Source organism: Lissotriton helveticus, chromosome 5_1, assembly GCF_964261635.1.
Source record: "Lissotriton helveticus chromosome 5_1, aLisHel1.1, whole genome shotgun sequence".
Lineage (NCBI taxonomy): Eukaryota > Metazoa > Chordata > Amphibia > Caudata > Salamandridae > Lissotriton > Lissotriton helveticus.
This window is the reverse complement of record NC_136065.1, coordinates 1375259089-1375281220: the sequence shown is the minus strand read 5'-3', so window position 1 is coordinate 1375281220 and position 22132 is coordinate 1375259089. Positions and strand designations below refer to the sequence as shown.

The following is a 22132-nucleotide window of genomic DNA, read 5'->3' as shown; positions in this document are numbered from 1 at the left end:
GCAAGTTAGAACCCGTAGTTTTGTTTTTCTCATTTAAGGTTTCCAGCTGACGTTTAGGCGCAGATTTACAAGTCTCAGTTTCCAAAGTGCAGAACTTATCACACCTGCCACTGGTAGGAGTTACAGCTGACCAGTTACTATTGATATGAGGTCAAGTAAATAGCACATGCTGCGGTGGCATAATAAGGGTACCGGAGCCCTAATGCCAGGAAACCAACTACCCACCACCCAAATCAGCTGTCTCAAGTCGTTAAAAAAAATATACATGAATGACAATCGATACCACGGGGGGCCGTTGCATGCTGTAACTGGGCAGATCAAATATTTTACACCGACGAGGGGCGCTGACAGTCACACAATATAAAGTCACATTTGATGAATGTGTCTCTAGTGCGCTTGGACCACATCCTGTTGGCTCACTGTCACATACCCTCAGTGACAGCGGCCATGTGTGTTTTGGTTTGCCCCGCGTATGAGAGGTCGCTGCCTCTCCGAACTGGGGTGAATTGTACACAAGTCACCCGTGGTATCCCCGCGGACACAAAGTGCACACGCGCCCAGAGATAAAGACAGAGCCCTTCTTACCGCTCGGCGGGGCGGGCGGGTCCTGTCAGTCGTCTTCAGCCCGGACGGCGAGGGTCCCTCCCGGTGCTCCGGCGCCCCTGACCCCAGGAGTGTCCCGGGTCAGCTCAGCTCTGGAGCTCGTGCAGCAGAGCGGAGCACGGCAGCTGCTCCACCCGGCGCCTCCAGAGAATAGGCGGTCCGCCGCTGCACCAATGACAGCTCCCCGAGGAAGCAGGAAATGAAATGACAGACAGCTTGTGGTGCGGCGGGATGTACGATGCACGCATCCGGCGCTTCAGAAGTTCAACAATAACGTGCGTAACTATAAATACGGCACACGTATGTACGATTATATGATAAGAATGTACGTTATATAGCACTTGGTGGCACCGTCGGTGTCCCTGGGATTACATAATCAGGATTGGTCCATTCATGGAAAACATCATCCAGCGGAGACGCCCTTTCTACAGAGCAGGTTCTGCTTCTCTGTCTTGTAATCAGATACTATAATCAGATCAATAAATAGAAGGTATCCTTGACCACATATCCCAAAGTGCTTCAGTTACGTGAAAGCTATGGCGTGGGAACACGTATATCTTCAGTGAACGGATTAATGTGGTGGTAATCCTACAAGTGCTATTAGAGGGTAAAAGTGAACAAGTCAGCATTAAAAATGCACCCAGACAGACAAATAAAGATAAACATTACCCAATGTCACAGCCTACACGTAGTTGCCCACTTTCCAAGGTCCATTCGTGACTAGTTAGCCACGGCTGTTTATTTTCTTAGAATTCTGGGACTTGTAGTCCTGATTTTTTGCTGGATTACATATGATTGTACGACTACAAGTCCTAGAATTCTAAGGAAAAAACCCGGACTCACCTCCGCAGTCACACGTGTTACTGGGAAACTTGGCAGCTGTGCCTACAGTTTTGTAGGTGGTGTCCTTGCCAGGTCTGTTGCTGCAATTCTTTTTGTTGTGTTATTGGCATTTGAGTAGTGCACAGTGTGCCTCGTGTGACCAGATGGCTTAATATCAGCTGGGTACCATTTAATCTGTTCCTAGATTTTGCTTTTACATACCAGTGCATTCTGGGAGTCGTAGTCTTATTGTGTTTAATTGAGCCAGTGGGATTAACACAACTAACAATTAAATGAAAAAGCAAAGTACAGGCACAGAAAAGTTGGGTCCCTCTAACATGGATCCACCTGGTTACCCTAACTGCCACTAGTGTGGCTTCCCAGCTGTGTCAGCCGTTTGAGTCGTTGTCGCTTGTATTCTAATATTTATATAGCGCTTACTACCCCTATGGGGGCGATGAAGCGCCTGCCTACATGGGCAGCAGGCTACACTATGTGGCTGGACGGGGTTGCATTGGTATTCAGCTCATGTGATAAGTGTTTCCGTGTACTGCGTGAGGACCACGAGGTGTGGATATCACGTCATGGGGTGTAGTGTCAGCGTTCTAGCTGACGCACGCCACGTAATGACGTGGCGAGCCTCGCGGCCATTTTGTAGAGGCGCGCCGGAGCACGGAAGGTCACCGGCTCGGCGCTCTCTGATGTTGGATAACTAATAAACCCCTCATTATCCACATTGTCTCCTGTCATCATTGGGGGAGCAACCCACAACATTACAATGGCGACGAGCTCGGGATAAGAAAAAAAAAGAAAGACAGCTGGCAATATCGAGCACCAAACCCCAAACAGGAGCAGAGACCAATCAGCACTACGTGCTCGAAAGAGCCACAGGCAACACAGTGGAAAAGGAACATCAGAGAGCGTGGCAGAGCCCACCTTCCTAGATAGGAGCCACACAGCACATCGGAGAGGCTGAAAAGGGCACGCTAAGGGGTAAGACTGCGAAGGACCCCACTGCACAGCACACCCCAAGGGCAGTAGCGCTGGCGACCTCAGGGAAAGGTGAAGGGGAAGACAATAAAAGCCCCCAGCGGCAGCCTAAGAAGCAGGAGGAGGACGACTCACCGGGCAGCCCCAAGAGCCAAAGTGGGTCGCCCCCCCCCCCAGAAAGGCGCAAAAACATGTGCGCCCAGGCATCGTCAGCAACGGCGCCCGTACCGTTCCTACCTAAACCAGGGGAACCCCTTATGAGGTGGGAAGATTGGAGAGACTACATAGACAACTTCATTGAAGTGCTGGAGGATGAAAATGAGGAGAAATTTACAAGCAAGAGGAAGAAACGAATATTGTTACACAACCTCGGCCCGGAGGGGCTCAGAGTTTTCAAAAACCTAGTGCCCAAGCAACGAGCAAGTACTGATGATGACGTCTACGCCCACTCAATTGAAGAATTGAACAAACATTATCGACCTGCGGTCTGTGTCTCAATTGATAGATACAACTTTCAACAGAGAAAGCAAGAGACTGGGGAATCGGTAGAAGAATACGTGACGGCGTTGAGGAAGCTAGCATCCACGTGTACATACAACGCATTCCAGGATGAGTTCATCAAAGATCAAATCGTGATGCACACCACGAGCAAAGCCGTGCAGGAGAAGTTGTGGGCGAGTGGGGACGCCACGCTGAAGGACGTCATGGTGATAGTCAAGAAAGCGGAATTAGCAAGGCGATGTGCCAATGCGGCGAAGAAAGAGACATTGGCCAGACCGATGATAAACAGGATAGAGGACGAAGGGCCCCGAAGAGAAGGCAAGAATAAAATGATCGCACAGAAAGGTCCAAACAGATGGCAGGGAAATCCAGGACCCCCAGGGAAACAGATGGGAAGCAGTAAGAAGAGCTGTTACCGATGCGGAAGCCTGGCACACGAGGCCCACGACAGGAAATGTCTGGCGTTTCACGCCAAATGCATGTTCTGTGGGATCGTAGGGCACTATGAGAAGGTGTGCCGCAGGAAGTCTGCAAGGAACATGGTCAAATTTGTGGACCAGGGACAAGAAGACCTGGAGGAAGACAACTATGAAGAGGAGGACACCGTGCTATGCATCTTTGATCAAGTACTCTGTGTGGACACCAAGAGATCAACCAAGCCGGTGCTGGATATGACGATTGGAGGAGTGCCAATAAGCATAGTGGCAGATACAGGTTCGCCCTAAACAATAGTCCAGAGGGCGGTATGAAATGAGACATTTAAGCCAGAATTGGGCCCGGTACTCGAGCGTCTGGACATAAGGCCGGTCACATACAACGGAGATCGCATACCCATGGTAGGGTTCAGACCATTGAAGTTCGAATTAAGAGGACGCAGCGCCATCTGCAAACTGTACGTCTCAGAGAAGGGACCATCAGTTTTGGGATGGTTGGACCAGGGTGACCTGGGCATCAAACTGGACCCGGGAGGGAAAGTTCAGATATTACTCACCGAACCGGAAAGTTGGCCAGACTTAGACCGGTGGAGGAAGGAGTACCCCAAGGTATTTGGAGGCACCGTGGGAAGACTGGAGAAGTTTGCGCATAAGATTGTACTCAAAGCAGGTGCAGTACCAGTGTCCCACAAGGTGAGAAACGTACCTCTCGCCGTGAGAGAGGCAGTACAGAATGAGCTGCAAGAGCTGGAGAACAAGGGCATAATCGAACCCATCACGTGCGCCGAATGGTTGGCACCACTCGTGGTGGTGATGAAACCCAGCGGGAAGGTCAGGTTATGCGTTGACCTACGCAAACTCAACAAGAACATTGTAGTGGAGAAGTTCCCCTTGTCTCGTATCGAAGAGATGTTAGCCAAAACCAGAGGAATAAAGTGGCACTCCACCATCGACCTAACCTCAGCATACCACCAGAGCGCGTTACATCCGGAGAGCAGGAGATTGACGTCCTTCATCACCCCCTTTGGATGCTACCAGTCCTGTCACATGCCGTTTGGACTGGCGTCGGCAGCAGCGGTGTTCCAGAAACTGATGCACCAACTGTTAAAGAACATGGATGGCATCCAATACTTTCAGGATGATATCCTAGTCATGGGGCGGGACAGGATAGACCACGACGCGAAACTAACCAAAGTACTGAGAGTGCTGGAGGAAAAAGGCCTGACGGCGGAGTGGGAAAAGTGTCGCCTGGGCATGGAATCAGTGACCTACTTGGGGCACAAAATAGGGGTGCAAGGAATCACACCCAAGACTGAAAACGTGAGAGCAATTTGTGACGCACCTCCCCCCACCAACAGAGAAGATGTCAGGTCCTTTTTAGGCATGGCAGAATACTATAGTAAATTTGTTCAACATTTTGCAACAAAGACCCACCACATGAGACAACTGACGAGGGAGAAGACACCGTTCAGCTGGACGGAAGAAACACAACAGGAGTTTGAAAGCATAAAAAGAGACGTTGTAGGTGCCGTACCCCTGCAAGGGTACGATCCCCAAGATCGAACGGTGCTCACGACGGACGCCAGTGATAAGGGACTCGGCACGGTGTTAATGCAGGACCGAGGACAAGGAGTGGTGGAAACATTGAGTTTTGCATCCCGCACACTGAGTGACACAGAGAAAAAAAGTTCAGCGTCATTGAAAAAGAAATGCTGGCCGTACTGTGGGCAATGACGAGATTCCGAAAATTCCTATGGGGAACACGATTCCAATTAAAGACTGGTCATAAACCGTTGGTGAAGGTACTCACCTCCAGTGGACACGCCAGTGCCACCCCCAGGATTTCAAAAATGACCTTGAAGCTCTTGGAATATAGATATGACGTGGAATACATTCCCGGCAGTCGGAACAAAGTGGCAGATTATTTGAGTAGAGCAGCAGCCACGGAGACAGAAGAAGAAGACCAAGAGGTCAGAGAAGAAATGGTTGCCTTGACGGAGGACCAGGAGAGGGTCATTAGCAACCAGGAGTGGAAAGTAGCCTATGAGGAGGATCAGGCCATAAAAGAAGTGAAGGAATGCATAACGAGTGGCTGGCCAGAGAAGAAGCGCCTCAATGAGAATCTACAAAAATTCTACGAGGTCAGGGAGGAACTGTCAATGGATGACGAGGGAGTGTTCGTATACCGAGGGGACAAGGTTATTCCTCAGGCAGGAATAGTCCCAAGACTACTGGCGATACTCCACGAAGGACATTTGGGGATAGGAAAAATGAAACTGCTGACTAAGCAAGGATACTGGTGGCCGGGTATGGACCTGCAAGTTGAACGATATGTCAGGGAATGCAGCCAGTGCCAAGGTGCGGATAAAACACTCAAGCCACTGAGACCAGCGCTGGGAAAATTTGACACCCGAAGAACCCGTGGGAAGAGTTGTCCATTGATATCCTGGGCCCGATCTTGGACAGGCAAGGAACCCAAAAGTATGTGTGCGTCCTCATAGACAGGTATGCGAAGTGGCCAGAAGTGAAGGTGGATGAAGTAATGGACACAGATACGATCCTCAGGTTCCTCAACGACACGTTCGTGAGAAAGGGTATCCCCAAATCTATTCTCAGTGACAATGGCCCCCAGTTTACTTCTGAAAAATGGACTAAATTCATGGACAGGAATGGCATCCTCTCCAAGCACACCTCCATATAACACCCAGCGGGAAATGGACTAGTAGAACGCTTCAACCGGGTGGTGATGGGATCTGTGCAAGCAGCGATAATGAGTGACAAGGACTGGGAGAGAGAAATATGGCAAATGATCTGGGCATACAGAACTACCCCCACTGGAACAGGATATAGCCCCTTCCAAATTTTGAGGGGCCGTGACCCCTTCACGAAAGACAGCAGAGTGTGGAAGGAGAAGACGGTGACCAGCAAGTGGTCCCCGGCAGTGGTTCAGGCGAACTTAGAAAGGGCACAAGCAGTCTACGCCAAACACTATTTCAAAAGGAGGAACATGCAAGACACTGGACTAGAAGAAGGTGAATGGGTGAGAGTCAAGTTGGCAGTAATGCAAAAGAAGGGAGACAGCAAGTACAGCAGACCCCTACAGGTAAAGGAGGTGTATGATAGAGCAGCCCTGTTAAGTGATGGCAACGTATGGTCTCAGGACCGCATGGCGAGATGCAATAAGGTATTACAGTGGAGCCGGGGCGTACAAGAGCTGGAAGGGACAGCGGAGCCCCACGGAAGCAACGAATTCCTCGATTTGGAAACGGACACGGAAAATAGAGAAGTAGATGAAGAGCAAGGCAGCAGAGGCATCCCCTCAACCGAGATGGAGGTGAATGAAAGGAGGTCGATGGGGAGCTTGGCTGCACAGAGCGACGGAGAAGGGGGAGAAGAGACTCAGGGGAGAGATGCCATGGATACCCCGGTGAGACACACTGAAGGGGAAGAGTGGTGGTGAGACCATCCAGGTACCAGGACTATGACATGAGCGGCGGACTGTAAGTTTTGTGTTCGTTTTGTTGGCAGGAAAAAGGGGAGATATGTAGTGTCACCGTTCTAGCTGACACACGCCACGTAATGACGTGGCGCGCCTCGCGGCCATTTTGTAGAGGCGCGCGCAGCGCTAGAGGAGAGAAGCGCGAGCGCCGGAGCACGGAAGGTCACCGGCTCGGCGCTCTCTGATGTTGGATAGCTAATAAACCCCTCATTATCCACATTGTCTCCTGTCATCATTGGGGGAGCAACCCACAACATTACATAGGGCACAGCACTTAGCAGTGTGATGGCAGAAGGGGTGTGAGAGGGAGGCACCTAGCGTGGTTTTCAGTAAGCTGGCAGCTGTGATCATCTTTGCATGAGCCTTTGTGGTATGACCGATGATTATCACAGGCCACTGAGCTGGTCTCCGCACCGGGTTGTCCAGTCTGAAATGTTTGATTCCGTTTATGGTCCTAAGTAGGCATAGGGTGGAGGGAGAGACGGCCAAAAGATCTGCCGGATTCTCCCAATATCTTTTCTGGAGGGGGGTTTACACTTGTTTATCGGAGGTTCTGGGGTGGGACTTCCCCCATTCATGAAGTTTTCCTTATTACATGTCATGGAGGGGATAGGCGGCAACATATATGAATGCCATTTATTATTGTTGGGTCTTACCTTAGCAAAGCGGGACATAGCAAGGGCGTATAAGGCACCGTGGCCCCCTGCAGTAGCAGCATGGAAGAATGGTTCGGATTTCTGAATGGGCCTGGAGAGGCCCATTTTTATGGCCACAGCGTGCCCCCAAAAACATTTTAAAATTTGGAAAAGGTGGGCTGATTACCGGGGACTATTCCTGGAGCCGGTTCCGACTGCGCAGGATACGCATTTATGGTGCTCAAGGTTGCATGGAGAAGATTCAGGGCGTGGGGTGGCGCGAGGAACTCCGGTGGTTAGCATTACTGCAATATTCAAATGGTTTTGTCAGAAAGTGGGTGTACGGTGCGATCAGAGGGAGGGGTTGGGAGGGGGGAGTTTGATTTTATTGTATTTCCCTCAAGGTTCTGTTGTAATTGAATACGGACAATCAACATTCTAATACAATATATCAGGTTCCTTTTATTATTATGGAAAATGTCAAGTACAACATGATATGCTTTGTTTGTGCAGATGCTCCTGGGTTACAGGGCCCTGCTGTTTGTGTGCTATTTGACCAATAACATTTGTTTAACCCCTTCGATGCTCATGACGGAACGGTTCCGTCATGAGCTACGGTTGAGCTGTGCTCATGACGGAACCGTTCCGTCATGACCACGCCCGTTTTTATTAGGGCCCAGCACCGGAGGGGGAATCGCGGTCGCGCTGAAGAGGTTAAAAAAAAAAAGATCTGCCCGAGGGACTTCATTACAATCACCCCTTCTTACGCTGTTCCAATGTTTCTCCCGCAGACCTGAGGCTGGACAGTGATATGGCCCCTCTGAGGTGCTCCTGTCCATGTGGAGGAGCGACTGTAAGGCTCCTTTGTAGATACCGCTTTACATCCGCCAAGACATCTAATTTTCGTCCTATTTCACTTCTTCCCTACTTCAAGCCTTTGGAAGGAGCTGTTGTCACCAGGGTGCAGGGTTCTGTGGAGAATGGTCAGCTTCATGATTCCATCACTCTGTGCTCTGCCCTGGCTTTAGCATCATGCTGGTAGTGGGTGGGTCTAGATGAGCTAAGATCTCTAGTGTGTAGTCTCTGAGTCCCCTATTGGAGGAATGTTGTAAAAATGGATCACTTTTTCTTTCAGACAGGACACGATTATTATTATTATTATTATAATTACATTTCTTGAGCGCACAGCTACCCGAAGGTTTCCCGGCGCTAAAGCCAACAGGCAAGCAAGTAAGATTATTTTGAGGGAATGGACACATATATTAATTATTAAAGAGCCAAGTCTTAATTCCTTTACGGAATCTCAAATAACAGGTTTCAAATCGCAGGATTAAAGGCAACTCATTCCAAAGGGAAGGAGCAAGTAAAGCAAATGAGCGGCCGCCCATTTTAGCTCTCTTGACCCGAGGAACATGGAATTTATTATGTGTAGAAGATCTTAGTGTGCGAGGGGGTGCATAATGCTGCACTAAGGAGGACAAGTATAATGGAGATTTACCCATTTTAATATGGTGCATTATACACAGGGCTTTAAATTTAATTCGGCTCTCAATGCGCAGCCAATGTAGTGAGCGCAAATGGATAGAGGCCGATGATCTGGCAGGTAAACTGAAAAGAAGGCGAACTGCCATATTCTGCACCACCTGTAGCTTATTTATAACCTCTTTACAGGCACCCAGTAGCAGAATGTTCCCGTAATCCATGCGAGATGTAACCAGAGCATGGACTACTGTCCTCAGGGTATCCGCCGGAAGCATCCACTTGATCTTTCTCAGCCACCTAATGATGGTAATACAGGTGGCTGAGACTTTTACAACGTGTTGCTTAAATGACAGCTGGTTGTCAAAAAGAACCCCGAGGTTGCGGACTGAGGCTGAGGGGGTGGGAGTTGGGGACCCCAGAGCGATGTAAGAGGGCCGAATAGCAGTAGCTCTGTTTTATCACCATTTAATTTTAATTTGTGGCTGTGCATCCAGTTGGAGATTTGTGCCAACCCGGACTGCAGAGAAGATGTAGGGAGATGTTTATTGGTGGATAGTGAATAGATAATTTGTGTGTCGTCTGCATATGAGTAAATCGTAAGCCCAGCTTGCTCTGCCAAAAAGGCAAGGGGTGTCACATAAAGATTGAACAAGAGGGGGCTTAGGATAGACCCTTGGGGGACACCATGAGGGGAAGAAAAGGTAGAAGAAACAGACGAAGACGAAAAGACTTGAAAAGTACGATTAGACAAGAAACTAGCAATCCAGGCCAGGGCTGAACCATCAATACCCACCGATTGTAAGGTGGACAGCAAGATTGAATGGGAGACGGTGTCAAAAGCGGCACTCAAATCCAACAAGATGAGTGCCACTGTCTCCCCGCTGTCCACCATTCTTCTAATGGTTTCAGAAACACCAAGTAGTGTGGTCTCAGTAGAGAAGCCGGCCCTGAACCCAGATTGAGAACAGTGCAGAAGATTAGAAGATTCAACATAAGAAGTGAGAAGTGAATTGACATGTTTTTCTAGAATCTTAGAATAGCAAGAGAGCAAAGAAATGGGGCGAAAATTGGATGGGTTATTTGGGTCTGCGTTGGCTTTTTTAATCAGTGGAACCACCATCGCATGTTTCCATTCATTGGGGACCGTAGCTTCCACCAATGAAGCATTTAAAAGATTTAAGATGATCTGAAGCGTAGATGAATCCAAAGTACGCAGTACCTGTGGGGGCATAGGATCACAAGGAGAGCCAGATTTTATTTCCTTTAAATAATTGTGAAAAAGGGGGAGCGACATCGGTTCCCAAAAGTGAAGAAAAGGGGCAATGGGAGCAGGGTTCAGTGTATCAGTAGAGCCAGGAGTGCATAAATGATACACAGACGTGGAAGAGTCAAAGGGAATGGCATTAAAGGTGGTATAGATTTTATCTATTTTCTCCAAAAATAATTTTGCCAGAGTGTTACATTGTATTAAATCTAGGCAAAGGTCTTTAGGTGCAGCAGACATGCCTGAGAGATCCTTTACCACTTTGAACAGGGCCTTGGGTCGATTTTGAGCGTTAAGTATGGAGATATTGGCAAAATTAGCTCTGGCAGTATCACAAGCAGAATGATAGGCGTGCAAAGCTGCCTTATATTTTATTTTGTTGTTTGTACAATAATTGGAGCGCCAGATGCGTTCCAGTTTTTTACAGCAAGATTTTTCACGACGGAGTGCATCATTAAACCAAGGTGCCGGGGGGTGATGAATCTGAGATTTATTTTTCTGTGTTGGAAGGCAGGAATCAAGGCACGATCATTTCATCTCAAGCCCTTTCCCTCTTGTCCTAAGCCTGTGCTGTCCTAAGGCTGGTCACTCTCAAACATACTGCTCAGTTTGCATCTGCATGCCTTGCTTAGCATCTGTATGAGATGGGCACAAATTCTTTATGTATTCTGATGGCACACAGATACTCTTATACATTGGGGGTGATGATGCATCTGATTCTAGGGTGCTTCCTGCAGTGGTAGATGAGTTTAGAGCATGAATAAACACCAACTGCCTAATGTTACCCCTCCACCCCCTGGAAGAAGTTATGATCACACCAATTTCCCAAATTAGTCGGACTCCAGGGTGAGACAATCTTTGTTGGGACCCCCAGAGACTCCTCCACGGATTCTCTCACTACTACCCTCCAGCAGTGCCCCTAATCTCTTCATAGCCCCTCTCTCACATGCATTTCACTTGTTTTATGTCTCTACTCATAGCAGTGTAGGGTGCCAGAGCACATTACATCCAGGGCTCGAGTCGGGATACCACGTGGGTGGATGGCGTCCCCCCACTTTTTTTACCGGGAGCACGATAACTGGAGCAAACGGAGCCACACATTCACTCTTTGGCCTCTCTGGAGTGAGATCGCGCTGGCTTCTCTGATGCAATCACATCTAAGGGGTGAGCCAGGGGAGACAATGAGTCTGATGGTGCAAGCCACTTTTCGTGACGTCACTTCCTGTCATGACCTCAGCGTCCCCCCACTTCTTTTTTAGGACTTGTGCCCTGATTACATCACACACGTTATACAGAGCCAATCAATCGTACGTGCATAAACCAGTGTATTGGAAATGTTACGTAAGACAATGAGGACTACACAGTGTAGGAATCACATCATCCATACCAGTATGCAGTATGTTTTAAGAGTGTTTGTACTGGACCAGCACAAATTCAGGATTTAAAAAAAGTACCATAGTGATTGGCTGTACTAAGAAGAATATATTTCTACCCAAACAACCCCTCTCTAGCAACATTAGGATATTGGAAGACTGGGGAACCTATAGCTTGCAGTTTGCATGCAATTCTTTGACAGTGCATAGGTCAGTGTAAAACCCCCTTTCAGAGGGCCACAGAGAACACAGGGACTACTGGGCCCAACCGTGAGGGTTGCGGCCTTTCTCTCTTGATGTCCCAGGGACTGACCTACTATGGATCCCGAACAACTGGGCCAAGTACCCCTTCTGCACTTGAGTCTCAGTGGTAGTTGTGGTCGAGCAATCCAAGGCTCCTCAGGTGGAGGTGTGGATACGGGTCTGTGAACACTACTCATTATTCAAAGTACAAACAGTACGAACAATAAATCCTTGTCCAGTCAAATACTTACTTTTATATTTAAATGTAGTATTTTATTTCTGACTCTACACATGAAAAGAGGACGGGCCTCTAGTAGTTGCCAGGCAAATCCCTGTCCCACACTCCTTCATGAAAAGTGTGTGTGGTTATTCCCCAGTTACTAGTGGCGTGGTTCAGGGAATGCTCACTATTAGGCCGTACTTAAGAGTTCCCCTATGACTCTTCAAGGTTTAGTTAAAAGTGTCCATTGTGCAGCAGCACTATTAGCAGAGGGTCCCCCGTGGCCCAACTGTCACAGTTCACATCTTACCTGCTCTCACACCCCAGAACAGTTCAGCGGTGCAGCCGGTGCCCTCACGGCGAGTAGCAGCATCAGAGAGTAATTTGTAAAAAAAAAAATGCCAGTGCCTTCATCAGGAGCCCACTGCAGCTTGCACTACCCAATGCCCTGCCAGTGCTGTCAATGACAGTACCAACACAACTTCTAACCATTCCACTCCTACAAGTGTGACTTTTGAGACTATTCCCGGCCCCCAAAGCTATAAGAATGGCTTGTGCACCAGGTATTAGCCATCTTTATGTATATTGAATTAATAAATAACTGTAGTTGTGCTCATCTGTATATTAGACAGACAGCACCACCATGTGGCAGACTGTCATAAGCGCTGGTGTTGACATGTGCAAGTGCTGAGCACCGGAAACCTCCTGCTCACATTAAGCACTGCCGCGAGTCTGGCGCTGCTCGGAAAGTTGGGCTGCTCGAGGCCCCCACGGCAGCTCCTGGCAGCACAAGCTGTCTCTCCTGAACGGCTCTGATGGAGTTCTTCTCAGTTGTTGAAGCATCTTTTAGTTTGCAAAGACGCAGTAAGGCGTCTTTACCCAGTGTGGGGTGGGCAATCCTTCTTTCAGCTCCCAACTTCAGGCCAACGAGGGTGCGACGTATCCCATTGTGTCCTCAGCAGTACTCAGTGGTCCTTCAGAGCAGTTGCCTCTCATTGCAGGTTGAACCCATCGAGCAAAGCCTTAGTCTCTCAGTCGGGCAGTGATCTGAATCCCTCGACAACGTTGGTCCGGGCAGCCCCTCCTGGCACGCGGGGTTGCAGCAGTACTTGACAGCACGAGCGCAGACTATCTTGGTGCAGGTGATACAGAAAAGGGGGTGGTGATGAACAGAGTGTCTGAATTAAGCAGACCACTCTTACCCAGTCCAAAGATCAGGGCTTGATCCATCACCGTTATTTATCTCACTGCCCCATCCCAGCTCAGAACCTGGCTATATGCAAATTAGTCTGTCCCTGGCCCAGTGCATCATGGGAACAGGGCAGACCAAACTACCAAGCCAATTCTTCACCAGAAGAAGAATTGGCTTTTGTAGTCTGGTCTGCCCTGTTCCCATGATGCACTGGGCCAGGGACAGACTAATTTGCATACAGCCAGGTTCTGAAACTGGGATGGTGCAATGAGCTAAAAAACGGTGTTGGATCTAGCCCTGATCTTTTGACTGGGTGAGAGTACTCTGCTTAATTCAGAGACTCTGTCCATCACCACCCCTTGTTGTATATAATTTTGTCCACCCTAAGCGTGGAAGGGTATACTCAGATGTGAGTCCCTTGCTCATTGCACCATCAGGATTCAAGCAAGCCGGGCCGAAGACGCCTGAAATGGCAGAAACCGGTCCCCGGAAGCTTGTTTCCTTCCCAGTGTAAGAATTGGCTTTTGTAGTCTGGTCTGCCCTGTTCCCATGATGCACTGGGCCAGGGACAGACTAATTTGCATACAGCCAGGTTCTGAAACTGGGATGGTGCAATGAGCTAAAAAACGGTGTTGGATCTAGCCCTGATCTTTTGACTGGGTGAGAGTACTCTGCTTAATTCAGAGACTCTGTCCATCACCACCCCTTGTTGTATATAATTTTGTCCACCCTAAGCGTGGAAGGGTATACTCAGATGTGAGTCCCTTGCTCATTGCACCATCAGGATTCAAGCAAGCCGGGCCGAAGACGCCTGAAATGGCAGAAACCGGTCCCCGGAAGCTTGTTTCCTTCCCAGTGTAAGAATTGGCTTTTGTAGTCTGGTCTGCCCTGTTCCCATGATGCACTGGGCCAGGGACAGACTAATTTGCATACAGCCAGGTTCTGAAACTGGGATGGTGCAATGAGCTAAAAAACGGTGTTGGATCTAGCCCTGATCTTTTGACTGGGTGAGAGTACTCTGCTTAATTCAGAGACTCTGTCCATCACCACCCCTTGTTGTATATAATTTTGTCCACCCTAAGCGTGGAAGGGTATACTCAGATGTGAGTCCCTTGCTCATTGCACCATCAGGATTCAAGCAAGCCGGGCCGAAGACGCCTGAAATGGCAGAAACCGGTCCCCGGAAGCTTGTTTCCTTCCCAGTGTAAGAATTGGCTTTTGTAGTCTGGTCTGCCCTGTTCCCATGATGCACTGGGCCAGGGACAGACTAATTTGCATACAGCCAGGTTCTGAAACTGGGATGGTGCAATGAGCTAAAAAACGGTGTTGGATCTAGCCCTGATCTTTTGACTGGGTGAGAGTACTCTGCTTAATTCAGAGACTCTGTCCATCACCACCCCTTGTTGTATATAATTTTGTCCACCCTAAGCGTGGAAGGGTATACTCAGATGTGAGTCCCTTGCTCATTGCACCATCAGGATTCAAGCAAGCCGGGCCGAAGACGCCTGAAATGGCAGAAACCGGTCCCCGGAAGCTTGTTTCCTTCCCAGTGTAAGAATTGGCTTTTGTAGTCTGGTCTGCCCTGTTCCCATGATGCACTGGGCCAGGGACAGACTAATTTGCATACAGCCAGGTTCTGAAACTGGGATGGTGCAATGAGCTAAAAAACGGTGTTGGATCTAGCCCTGATCTTTTGACTGGGTGAGAGTACTCTGCTTAATTCAGAGACTCTGTCCATCACCACCCCTTGTTGTATATAATTTTGTCCACCCTAAGCGTGGAAGGGTATACTCAGATGTGAGTCCCTTGCTCATTGCACCATCAGGATTCAAGCAAGCCGGGCCGAAGACGCCTGAAATGGCAGAAACCGGTCCCCGGAAGCTTGTTTCCTTCCCAGTGTAAGAATTGGCTTTTGTAGTCTGGTCTGCCCTGTTCCCATGATGCACTGGGCCAGGGACAGACTAATTTGCATACAGCCAGGTTCTGAAACTGGGATGGTGCAATGAGCTAAAAAACGGTGTTGGATCTAGCCCTGATCTTTTGACTGGGTGAGAGTACTCTGCTTAATTCAGAGACTCTGTCCATCACCACCCCTTGTTGTATATAATTTTGTCCACCCTAAGCGTGGAAGGGTATACTCAGATGTGAGTCCCTTGCTCATTGCACCATCAGGATTCAAGCAAGCCGGGCCGAAGACGCCTGAAATGGCAGAAACCGGTCCCCGGAAGCTTGTTTCCTTCCCAGTGTAAGAATTGGCTTTTGTAGTCTGGTCTGCCCTGTTCCCATGATGCACTGGGCCAGGGACAGACTAATTTGCATACAGCCAGGTTCTGAAACTGGGATGGTGCAATGAGCTAAAAAACGGTGTTGGATCTAGCCCTGATCTTTTGACTGGGTGAGAGTACTCTGCTTAATTCAGAGATCTGTCCATCACCACCCCTTGTTGTATATAATTTTGTCCACCCTAAGCGTGGAAGGGTATACTCAGATGTGAGTCCCTTGCTCATTGCACCATCAGGATTCAAGCAAGCCGGGCCGAAGACGCCTGAAATGGCAGAAACCGGTCCCCGGAAGCTTGTTTCCTTCCCAGTGTAAGAATTGGCTTTTGTAGTCTGGTCTGCCCTGTTCCCATGATGCACTGGGCCAGGGACAGACTAATTTGCATACAGCCAGGTTCTGAAACTGGGATGGTGCAATGAGCTAAAAAACGGTGTTGGATCTAGCCCTGATCTTTTGACTGGGTGAGAGTACTCTGCTTAATTCAGAGACTCTGTCCATCACCACCCCTTGTTGTATATAATTTTGTCCACCCTAAGCGTGGAAGGGTATACTCAGATGTGAGTCCCTTGCTCATTGCACCATCAGGATTCAAGCAAGCCGGGCCGAAGACGCCTGAAATGGCAGAAACCGGTCCCCGGAAGCTTGTTTCCTTCCCAGTGTAAGAATTGGCTTTTGTAGTCTGGTCTGCCCTGTTCCCATGATGCACTGGGCCAGGGACAGACTAATTTGCATACAGCCAGGTTCTGAAACTGGGATGGTGCAATGAGCTAAAAAACGGTGTTGGATCTAGCCCTGATCTTTTGACTGGGTGAGAGTACTCTGCTTAATTCAGAGACTCTGTCCATCACCACCCCTTGTTGTATATAATTATCTTGGTGCAGGTGCCATGCCAAGATGGTTATGAGTCTCGGAGCTTCTGTGTGGTGCTCTGCACCTTCTTTGCAAGCCACGGATTCCAGAACATGGAATGTGGTGAAGGTTGCCTAGCACTGCTTGAACTGAGTAGGCAGTTACTCCTGACTAGCTGCCGGATGGGGTCTCTATACTTGTATCTACTTAAATAAAACCCTCTCTCTCCAACTACAAGAGTCTGGATCATTATTTATGAAGGACTGATTTCCACATTTTGGCGACAAGGATGGGATTTGCTGTTTGTTTATGAAGGGGGAGGTGATGTGGTATTCTGCACCTTCTTTGCAAGCCACAAATTTAAGAACATGGAATGTGGTGAAGGTTGCCTAGCACTGCTTGAACTGAGTAGACAGTTACTCCTGACTAGCTGCTGGATGGGGTCTCTATACTTGTATCTACTATGATGCACCATGTCTGAGTAGTTTTGACCCTGCCAAATCCTGTTTTGTCATGACCGATGCAAGCTCGACTGGTCTAGGGGCAGTTTTGTTACAAAAAGTAGATGGAGTGGAAAATTTGTTAATCTCCAGGCCTCTAAGAGGTGCGGAATGCAATTACTCCGTTGTTGAGAAGGAGGCGTTAGGTGTTCTCTTGGCGGTGCGAAAGTTAAGGACATTTTTGTAGGGTAAAAAGTTCAAGATTCTCTCTGATCATAAGCCTCTCAGAGAAGTTTTTACGAAGAAAGGCATAGATTTAGTCTCTCATCGCATTCGCAAGTGGGTGGTTGCTCTTCAAGAATTTTATTTTGAACTATAATACTTACCTGGTTCCAACAACGTTCTTGTTGACTGTCTTTCGAGGCTTGGCGGTGTTGATGATGACACAATTGATTACAATGAATACTTTGTGGGAGAGGATCTGGAAGAAGATGTGAATGTGTGTTTGATTAGCGAAGGTGTTCTTTCGGAAAGTGAATGGAAGGAACATCTTCTTAGTGATGTGATTTTACAGAAGGTGATCTCCATGGTGAAAAATGGATGTGGGAGAAAAGAAACTGTGATGATCTGCTGAAAGGTTTTAGGCATGTCAAAGAAGAGCTGGCTGTTGTAGATGGTGTGCTTATGTGCAGTAGTAAGTACATTCCACCACTTGCCTTAAGAGAGAAATTGGTTGGGAGTGCCCATGCCTCTCACATGAGGATAGCCAAGACCAAGGAGAGAATTAGGGAAGCGTACTGGTGGCCCGCCAGGGACGTTTTTGTAGAGAGACTGGTGCGGGAATGTGCTGAGTGTGTTAATTGTGATAAGTCAATCAAGTGTAGAACACGACTAATGGTGGTTAGAGAACTGGCTACTGCTCCTTGGTCAGATATTTCCTTGGAAAGTTTAGGTCCAATGAAGTTGAGGTTGCAAGATCGCTATGTTATTGTTTGCATTAATTTGTTTTCTCAGTAGCCGGAAATCAAGATTGTGAACTCTGTTGAGTCTACTGTTGTTGTAGAGTTCTTGGATGAGCTTTTTGAGCGTGAAGGCTTCCCACAAACTGTTTTGTCTGACAATGGTGTTCAATTCACCTCTCGCATGGTGGAGGATTATTTATCTACTAGAGGTATTAAACACAAGACGTCTGCTCTTTATCACCCATAAAGTAATTGTGTGGTTGAGCGGTTTATCAAGGTGCTTAAAGAAGCAATGCAACAAGCAAGATCTTGTGGTGGTTGCTGGGAGGTTGCTTTTAAGAAGAAAGTGAGAGAATATCGCTTTACACCTCATTCCTCAACCGGTGTGGCTCCCTTCCGTCTCTTTAAAGGTAGAGTGGCGAATGTGGAAGTGGCTCCGTCTTGGGTTTCTTCCAAAAGAGCATTGGTTGATGTGAATGTTGGTTGTACAGATGGTTGGAAGGAAAGGGTACAAGGCAGGATGGTTAAAAGGAAAATTAGGTATGATATAAGAAAAGCTGTGAAGAGTACGATTGTTGAAATTGGTGACTGGGTCAGGATCAGGTTGCCCAGGAAAACCTCTGGTGTGTCAAAATACAGTCAGCCAATTCAGGTAATCAAAGTGTTTAAAAATGCCATAAAACGAGTGATCACAGAATTTGGAATTTGGGCAGAGTGGCTAAGTGCTGCTCAATACCTGCATGTCCTCCTGCATGTTCCTCTTCACGGTCAGATGAACAAGAATCCGTGGTTCCGGAGAGGACTTTAAGGTCGCTGTGTTTGAAGTGGTTTCCTCTTCGTTTTCAAGATTGAGATTTATAATGCATTGATGTAATTGTTAAGTTATTATTTCTGTGTTATTCATTTTATCTTATGGTATTTGTGTGGTTGTTCTGCTGTTTGTTTATGGAGGTGATGTGGTGTTCTGCACCTTCTTTGCAAGCCACGGATTCCAGAACATGGAATGTGGTTAAGGGTGCCTAGCACTGCTTGAATTGAACAGGCAGTTACTCCTGACTAGCTACTAGATGGGGTCTCTATACTTGTATATACTTAAATAAAACACTCTCTCAGCAACTACAAGAGTCTGGATCATCATTTATGAAGGACTGACTTCCACATTCTGGAAGTAATAACTTTTATGGTGGCCCCCTCTAACATATAAGGCCACCAAAGCATGGCATTGTGGGTTTATCCAGCTATGCACGGTGCCTAACTTATGACTTAGCCACTGGTTGCCCTCTCCTGGCATACGAGGGTCTCTGAGCTGACACTGAACATGGGAAACCACCCGATCGGAGCACAGCCTCACACCTCACACAAGCAATCCTCTCACAACGTTCCCCACTGGACCTCTCTCCCTCCAACACCATCCTCTTCCTCACAGAGCACACTGGTCTTGGCAAGCAGGCAGGTGCTCCAGGCTCCGGGGTAGGTGATCTTGGTGGTCTGGATGATGCCCTCGCACCCAGCAGGGAGAAGAGCAGGCCCTTGGCCCCAGTCTTGGTCACAGGCAGAAATCTTGCAGAGTTTCCCCATCTCACACAGCCCATCTGGCTTCTTGATAAATGACAAAGGTTTGGGACTCAACCTCCCCTTCTAATAGTCCATTTCTAGGCCTAAAATGTAATTGAGGGTCTGAATCTTTGAAGTTTTATATTGGAGCTCTGCTTCTTTTGAAGTGGACACTTCTCTGTTTCTTCTTTCCTTGTGAAAGACTGTCTGTCACAGAAGCTGATCGTTCCACAAGGCAATTCATGGGAGGGGCCAGAGTTCACCCCTGTATGCCAGGCACAGTGATATTTGCATCAAAAGGTTGATCCCAGCCCCCCAGCCCTACTCTTTATGATTCCATTATCAGCCCATCTCCTTTTCTGAGATGTGTCCATGCCCCCTCATGTGATCGATCACTGAATCAAAGAGCAGTCTTTGGAAGTGTAAAGGGAATTTCTTCCTTTTTCACTCCAGTGTGTGTCCCGTCCGGCTCACAAGAATGCAGCAATACACAAATCTGTCTGGGCAGATTCCTCTCCTCTGCATGTCTTCACCTGATAGATCTGGGCCTCTCAAAAATGGAGCACAGGGTCCTCCATGTAAATGTACCATTGAAGGCACATTTAGTGTACATTCACAGCACACTTACTGTCCAGCACTGTTACCTCCAATCATTGTACCCTTAAATGTAAACATGCATTCAGCACACAGTCTACGTGCACTTTTATGAACTGAAGCCTTATTATATCTAAACAGAGTGTGCTATTTACAAACACACACACTGCTAGCACACATAACTTACCATGTTAGCTCTGCATAACACTTCGTCCTTCATGTATCTTACTTCACGCAAGCACCCATATACCCAGCACATGCTTTCATTGCACATGCACTGCACAGTACTACATCTTTTGTGGTTCATGTATTCCTTACATGCATACATACACCCTGTACATGCACTAACCATACACGCACTGCACAGTACTGCTCTATCCTTGCACTGTACCCTTCCCAGGCACACATACATCCAGAGCAGAGTCACCACTCCTGTGCAGCACTCCACATCTACCTGATGTAGGTCAAGGGTGAATTAAGCACACAGCAGTGGAACTTTTATTAATGTGAGTGTTCCCATGAGGCACAGGGTCAAGACTGATTTGCATATAGCTGTGACTGAACTGGAGTGGCAAAGTGAGCTAAAGAACAATGATGGATTCAACCCAGATCTGTGACTGGGGGTGAATGTCTGAAAAGTTTCAGCGCTACGTCCATCATCTCCTTGTGTTTGCTTAGTGAACCTGAACCTGTCGACCTCACTCCAGTGACACAGGGTAAAAAGGTCATTTTCACTCCTACTGATCACTACCCGGTATGCTGCCACAACCACGCTCGTGCTGCTTAACTCCTGCTGCAGGCGACAGCCTTACACCACAATGAGGGTAGCGCTTTGGGAATCCCTCCCAAGACCAGAATCCATGAGAAAGGCCTATGGGCACTCAGGGCAGGGGTACACGTCTTCAACCATGCAGATGACTTTTTATCCCAACAGTCACTGTGCTATATTAGGATTGTGACATTTCAAACTGCAAGTAACAAAAGGATCTCTGTGACAAAAGCAGTAACCCACTGACCTATTTTATAAAATGTAGTTCTGTGATCTGCCTGGTATACGTTCTTTGCAGCAGGCATATTGACCCTAGTCGCTACTTTATGATGAGTCAAAACTGCCACTAGACAAAACTGGACGTCTCTCCAGCAAGAACATTAATCACCAGAGTTATTTTGATATTTTTATTGTTGCCTGAACAATGCTGGACACACAAGGAACTGCAGCAGGTACTTTTAAACCCATAACTTATGTCTAAACGCTGTGTCGCCTGAGGTCAATGCATTAGTGGCACCGCCCTAAAACTGACCCTGGCACCCTCCCTCAATAGGTGATTATTATTCATGCCCTCTCAGAAAGGTATCAACTGGGGTATTTCATTCGATCTGGACCAGCCTCACCCTGGATGCCCGTATCTACACGGTTCTTGGCACGTTTCTTTGATCTCCACGCTCTCTGTAAATGTTTTCATTTGTTGTCCCTATCTCATAAACTCGTTTCGAGCAATGCTTTCATCCAGCCTCGAGTGGATTACTGTAACCCTGTGAACAATCTACACAGACTTCAATGCAGACAAAATATCATCCAACTGATCCTCGTGCAGATGCTGACAGGCCCTGGAAAGCAGACAGCCCTTAGAACAGAGAAAGGACATTCAGCTAGATTCATCAAAGACCCGTTTTGAGAGTCTTTAATAGGGATTCATAAGGAATCGCTATTACAGACTCGCAAAACGGGATTCATGTAGGAATCCCAATATTTATTGCGATTCCTACAGCTTCCTTATTTGCGATTAGCTAATTGCTAATCTCAAATAAGGAATAACTCCCCATTCATTCCTATGGGTCTAAAGGCTGTGGCCTAAAGGCCCATAGGAATGAATGGGGAGTTATTCCTTATTTGCGATTAGCAATTAGCTAATCGCAAATAAGGATGCGAATTCAAGGGTGCCAGGGGTGTCCAAAGGACACCCTGTAGCACCCCTGAAATGCAAATTTACACAGGTGTTGCGCACACACATGTCCAAAGGACATGAGTGTGTGTAACATGCAATTGAGAAAAATGCACTAAAGTGCTTTTTTCTATTTTTTCGCTATTTACCACAAAGTCAGACTTCGTGGTAAATAGCGACCAAAAATTACAAAATCGCAATTTAAAAATGGTTAATGAATTGCATTTAAGAAACTCAAATAGAGATGCCTTA

The 22132-nt window shown here is 47.7% G+C and overlaps 1 protein-coding gene across 1 annotated transcript in view; it reads right to left on the bottom strand.

Moving 5' to 3' along the window:
• Positions 1-759, bottom strand: part of MICAL1 (microtubule associated monooxygenase, calponin and LIM domain containing 1) — a 360133-nt gene extending 359374 nt beyond the window's left edge. The window contains exon 1 of the mRNA XM_078644322.1: positions 586-759. The gene's annotated coding sequence lies outside the window, so the exon portion shown is untranslated. The remainder of the gene's footprint in view (positions 1-585) is intronic.
• Between the last annotated feature and the right edge of the window lie 21373 nt (positions 760-22132).